Genomic DNA, 6,185 nt, shown 5'->3' with positions numbered 1-6,185 from the left:
GAGGATATTGCTGAAGCAGCACCTAGTGTTGACTTCAGTGGTCACCATCTCATTGACGTGAAACAGAGTTAGCTTCGGAAGCTCATACCCAAGTCAAAAGGCTCTGGGGAGGGAGAATTCACATTTGCTGCTGCTATTGTTTGAGCAACAGTCTATATGCAAGGCTAGAAAAATTATGGCATGGATGCTGGCAGTTCCAGCAAGACTTCAAGCTTTGCAGGACAGCCACTGCCTCCTGCAGGCCTCCCCTTGAGCATGTAAATTCTGCACCCTGTTCTGCCACGAGTTTTGGAATTTCTCCAGCTGGCTACCATCTTTTTGTCTGGTAGCATTGCTGAGGAGAAATCTCCTCATAATTCAAGCCTTCACTATGGCCTAGGGACTGGGAAGTGCTTGCTTCCCTGAAAGAAGGTCTGGCCTTTGCAGTCACTGGTGTTCAGTTGCCCTTACTGCTGTATTCTCATTCTGGAAAGATCTCCCCCTTGCTGCTTCCTGCTATTGGAAGGGCAGTAATGTGGGAGCTGTAGGCACAGAAAATTCACAAAACTTCTCTGTGGGAAGAAACAGAAACATTCACAAATTCTTCATAGAGACAATTGTCCTTCCTTCTTTGTCTAGTTTCTCCCTATCGTCTTTCCTGCACCCACCTTAAACCACTACTCACCTACCCTAAAATGTCATGAAGTTGATGCTGTGTAATACAGACAAATCATGACCCATAAATTTATAGTATTCAACATACCAGTTTTTAATGTTAAAAGGGAGTTATGCTTTTTTAAGGTGCAAACTTTTAACTCTTTTGCACAAATACTTAAGCTGTTTGTGTTAATATTCTACTTCAGTATCTGAGAAACTGAGGACTTGATCCTGCACCATTGAATTGTACAGGAGCAGGAGTAGGCTCTGAGCATGAGTGTTTTCTAGTCACCATACAGACAAGTGGAGGGGAGGGGAAAAGAGTCATTCCCTAATCTGAATCTTGCAATCTTAATCCAAATTTCAGAGGGGGAGAGGAGGGAAAGGAGCTTGCAAGTTTGTTCTAAGTAATCTATCCCTTGTCAACTTTTTAACTTGACTCCCTGCGTAGCTGCCACTGTTGTGATTTGTTAGGTAATATCAATGTATTGTCCCTTGGAATTTTTTGTCACTCTTGGCTTTATTAATCTTAAATATTTAACCCTTTTGTATTTTCTTAAACTCTTAGCTGTTCTAGAACTCCCCAAAGAAGCTGAAAAATAACTTAATAGGCTTTTCATAAACAATATTTTGGTAATTTAATCTTTAAAAATCTCAAATCTGTAGAATAAATCAAATTACTAGTGCAATTTAAAAAAAATCTTAAGTTTCTTTAAGAAAACTTTGCCCTAGTTATCTTTAAATGGTTCTGTTTAAACAGGAAAGACAAACCAAAATAGGTTATTCCAATTATTCACTTGGTTTAGCTACGCACATTGAGAACCTTCCCCCAAAACAGCGACATCTAGTGACAGAAAACTATAAAACTAGATATGCTGTTTGTGAGGTTAATATATCATACTTTTTTCTCAGCGTGTGTGTATAAACTTGTTAATAAACTGATTCACTCTAGACTTCAGGTTTATATTTTTGCTACTTTAGACTCATTTCTCTTTTCCTCCCGTTGGTTTAAAAAAAAGTCTCACCTTTCAGTAGATAAAGCGGACACTACACTAGTGCAGTAGCTCTTTACCACTTAACAGAGTCCAATGTTTTGTTCTCACCAACTCTCTACAGTGAGTGTCCACAACATTAGGCCACACTACTCTCTTAACGGGCATTTCTGCTGGCAGATAAGTGGCCGTGGGTTGCAGTAGTAGGGCAGAGGTAGTTCAGGACTGAGGCTCTGAATAAAATGATATACCTGGATCGAACATCTGCTTTCCTGAGAATAAGACTTCTCTCTCAAACTGTGTGGCAGAATGATAACCTTAATTGTCTCTTCAGCCCCCAGCCTTTCTTTTAAGTGTTGCCCTGGTAGGCATTGTTTTAACTAAAGCTACCTTTTACAGTGAAATTGAGCCAGGAGTGAGAGTGACAAATTCTACACCAGGCTCCAACTAAGCATGTATGCAGAGTATAGCACATGTCTGAATTTGTCTGTTCCAAGGTAGTTCTAGACAAGAGGGAATATAGCAGGTATCTGTGTTTCTCAATCAATGCTTTGGAAATTTGAGCCTTTGTAGGGTAAAGATCTCTTCTACTTCTGGTGGCTGAAGAACTAAAACTGTGTGTCAAAGTATATCTAACACAGACAATTTTACATTACTCAGATTACTTGGAATTTTATATCCCCAAACTGTGGAGTATGTTTGTGATAAGAGCGCACATTCCTTAAAAACAATGTACAGACTTTTCCAGTTCTAACCATGGCAGTGCAAACGTATCATAGCTTCACAATTATAGTCATTCTTTGCTGGTTTTGGGGAAAATACACCTGTAGACTGATGTTATGGAAGCACAAGTCAAATGCAAAGATCTAGCATGTCCTCTAAGTGCTTGCAGGATTGATCCCTACTTTACCACATGTTTTGCCTATTCTGATGTTAAATGAGTAATGCACTGTGCCCTTGCCCCTTAGTGACTTCTCTTGGGAGACAATTCTGGGAAAGTTAATAGGTCTGTAGAATAAAGTCTGTAGTAATAGTCAGCCTACATTCTCTCTCATCCTATTATTCGTTAGTCTACTCCAGGGTTGCAAGGATATTATATGGAGAGTTGTGAACGGTTAGCCTCCACCCCCAAACCCTGCTTCACCTCAAGCATTTATAAGTGTTAAATATAAAAAATGTGTTTTTAATGTATAAGGGGTGGGGGGGGGTCTCACTCATAGGCTTGCTGTGTGAAAGGGGTCACCCATACAAAAGTTTGAGAATGACTGGTCTATCCCTTTTGGCTTATCATCAACAGTTAGTCACACTCCTTGGGGAAGGTCATTACTGTATTCCACACTTGGTATGATTTAGATAAACTGTATGTTCCACTCCCAGATCAGGGATGGTTTTAAAACTAGAGTTTTATTAAACTTTAAAATAAAAACTCCACCAAACAGCTTGCACAAACCCCAGTGCTGCTGAATCTCTGACCACCCACCAAACTACAACTACATCCTACTTCCCCAACTGTCCCTCCAATCCTTAAAGGGACAGACTGCTGGCATTCTTTATGAGAGCTACACTACCCCCTCATAAATGTAAAGTTGGCCTGACGTAGCCATTAACTCATAGAATATGCAGTCCATCCATCTGTCTTTGAGCATTGTGAAACTCATGGACTACTGCTACTAACATTTTTTCTCAGGCAAATCTGTCTCTCATCTTTCACAGCCACTGACACTCATGATGGAAACGTCTGCATCTCTTAAGATATTTCACATTAAGCAAGAATTTTTTGTGGCAATAGTAGCTCCATTATCCAACCAGAAAGGCAGTTCTGAACAGTTTAAATTCCCAAAGATTTTCATCTTATTACAATTCTTATATGATAAATGGTACAACAATAAAACTCAAAGGCATGGAGCATATAGTGAGCTATTGTGAAAAAAATCTCCTAAACAAACAAAAATTATATAGAACCATAAAACATTTGAGGGCAATATCCTCACCATTAGTCACTATCACTTAATTTACCACTATTACATCCATCTTGGATAGAATACAGAATAAGATACAGAAATAGGTAATTGGTATGGAATCTGGCAAACATGAGGCTAATCCCATGGCACTTTCACCAGACTGATGATTGGACTTGGACACTGATCAGTTAGCATCTCTCAATATTTACATCAGTGTCTTGGGGTGCTTCTTTCTCTAGATGGACAAACTTGAGCGTTAGTGGATTGTTCTGGTGATCTATCTGCTTGTGCACTTCTGGTTTCAGGTTCCTTGGTCTCATTTTGGCAATCACATCTTTTCAACAGCTGATATGAATGTCACATCAGTCTCATCAGCAGTTTCCACGTGTATAGGATCAACATCTTTATTTCTCAGATACCATCAGATAGTGTATTTGATCTTCACTCCTGCTCTTAGAATCACTGGAGTCTGAAGTCCTGTCCTCATTTTGATTTTACTTCACTAGTTTGTCCTGTTCTGTGTCTTTCCTCCATGGTGGTTTAGCAGATGGAATTATATTGAAGGGGAATAAGTCACAGAAAAATAAGACTGAAATGGAGAACTAACATCCTTTTCCATCTTCTGCCTTTACTTCATAGACTTGCATTATCCTCTTTCCTTTTATGTAGTACATAGATTTTTTTCTTCCCAATAGGATCTTAAATAGCCTGGTCCTTCTCTCTGACAGATTCCTGACAAGTATCCTTTCACTTGGTAAGAGGGTGATTCTTATCAAAAGTAGGTATTTTGAGAATATTTTGATGACAGTTCCTAGGTAAAAGAAACTTTTTTTGGTCCTCAGGTGCAGATTCAAAGTTTTTAAATAAATGTGATGTCAATGGGCAAATGTGAAAATCTTCCATATAACAAATAGAAAGGTGAGATTCCTGTAGCTTCATCTCATGTATAACTATAGGGATAGATTACTCTAAGGAAGTTCTAGTTTGTTTTTTTTTTTCTAGCATGGCCTTCAACATAGCCAGAAGAGTTTAGCTTAACCGTTCTACTTGCCCATTTCCCTATGAGTGGTGAAGGGTTGTGTGAGGTTTAAATTTTCCAGTAGTGCTCTAACTTTCTGAATATATGTTCAAACTCTGCACTTTTTGGTCATGATTAATCCTTTTGGGGAAACCAATTTAAACAGTAGTTGAAGATCTTGTGTACTACAATCTCGCCTGACTTACTGTTGGTAAGGTAGGTATGGACAGACCTAGCAAAGTGATGGTAAAGATTTTAGAAGTTTATTGATACAAACTCAAAGGGTGCAGCTGTAACTGTGCAGACTGCTAAGGTTTCTTTTGCTTAACACATGAACAGACTCTGGTGACAATGTTCAATGTCCCTCATCAGCAGCAGTCAATGGAACCGATCTCTGGTGAGATTGATTACTTGCTCTATTCCTAGATATCCCATCTCTTCGTGATGTTCTTAACATACATACTTTTTAGGATTTTCTTTCTGAGGAAATAGACTATCTTTATCCAGATGCAACAGATGCCATCCATGCATCATGGCAGACAACTTACCAGTCTCTTGGTTATTAGGCTTGTGCCCCAAGGACTTGTGAATAATTTTAGCAAGAGCCAGAACTTGGTTTTGGGCTGCCAAAATGTCTTCTCATGGAATAGGACTTCTGCTAGATGTAATGGAAGTGGAGAAGCCTTCTACTATGAAAGGGGTGATAGTAATAGCTGCTAAGATAACTTGCCGTCTCCTTCTATATCCAAGAACTGATCATTAACATAATCTTTGCTCATCTCCTGTGTACATTGTCATTTCTCCATATTAAGAGGCATTCTGGATAAAGCATCTGCTTCCACATTAGATTTCCCTTGGACAATATTTCACTTTAAAACTAGTCAGCTAACTTTGCAACCCACCAGTGTGCTGTGGCATTCAGTCTTGCAGTGGTGAAAAACGTAGGTTAAAAGCTTGTTATCACTACCACTACTAAGCAAAATCTTGCACAGTTACAATCAACAAAATGTCAGTTACAGTCCTTTTCAGAGTTAGACACTCCACCTTTCCTAAGTGAAGGTGATAATTTTTAGCTGATATTCTTGATCCATAACCAATAACAGAAGTATCTCAAAGCGGACTATGGAACTTTTAGTGCCTGGTAGCAGGGTCCACGCATCCGGTTAGTGTGTGGCAAGCTGGTGCACTGTAGATTTATAACCTGGCTTCCTGTACTTTGTCTCCATGTAGACAAGCTCTTAATTTACTTTCCTGACTTTGATATAAGAATTAAAACTGTACCTAAGCCCTTACTGGAAATATCTACATGTAGGATAAAGAGTAAACCTATCCCAAATTTGCCTATTATTGGTGGCCATCCTAGGCAATCAGTCAGCTGCTTTAAAACTCTTTGGTGTTGCTCAGTCCAGACCCTGTTCCTTGTCCTTTTGGCTGTTCAAATTTATCTTTGAACTCCAGCAACCTAGACAATTCCTGCTCTTCACTATTTAAATATATAACAAACCACTTCACTAAAGTAAAACTTCTTTTAGCAGCAATTGTACTGTACCCTGGCACAGAAATGCTTGGAGTTTTCTC

The sequence above is a fragment of the Gopherus flavomarginatus genome, chromosome 7, assembly GCF_025201925.1.
Source record: "Gopherus flavomarginatus isolate rGopFla2 chromosome 7, rGopFla2.mat.asm, whole genome shotgun sequence".
NCBI classification, from domain to species: Eukaryota; Metazoa; Chordata; order Testudines; family Testudinidae; genus Gopherus; species Gopherus flavomarginatus.
Note: the sequence above shows the minus strand (reverse complement) of the source record.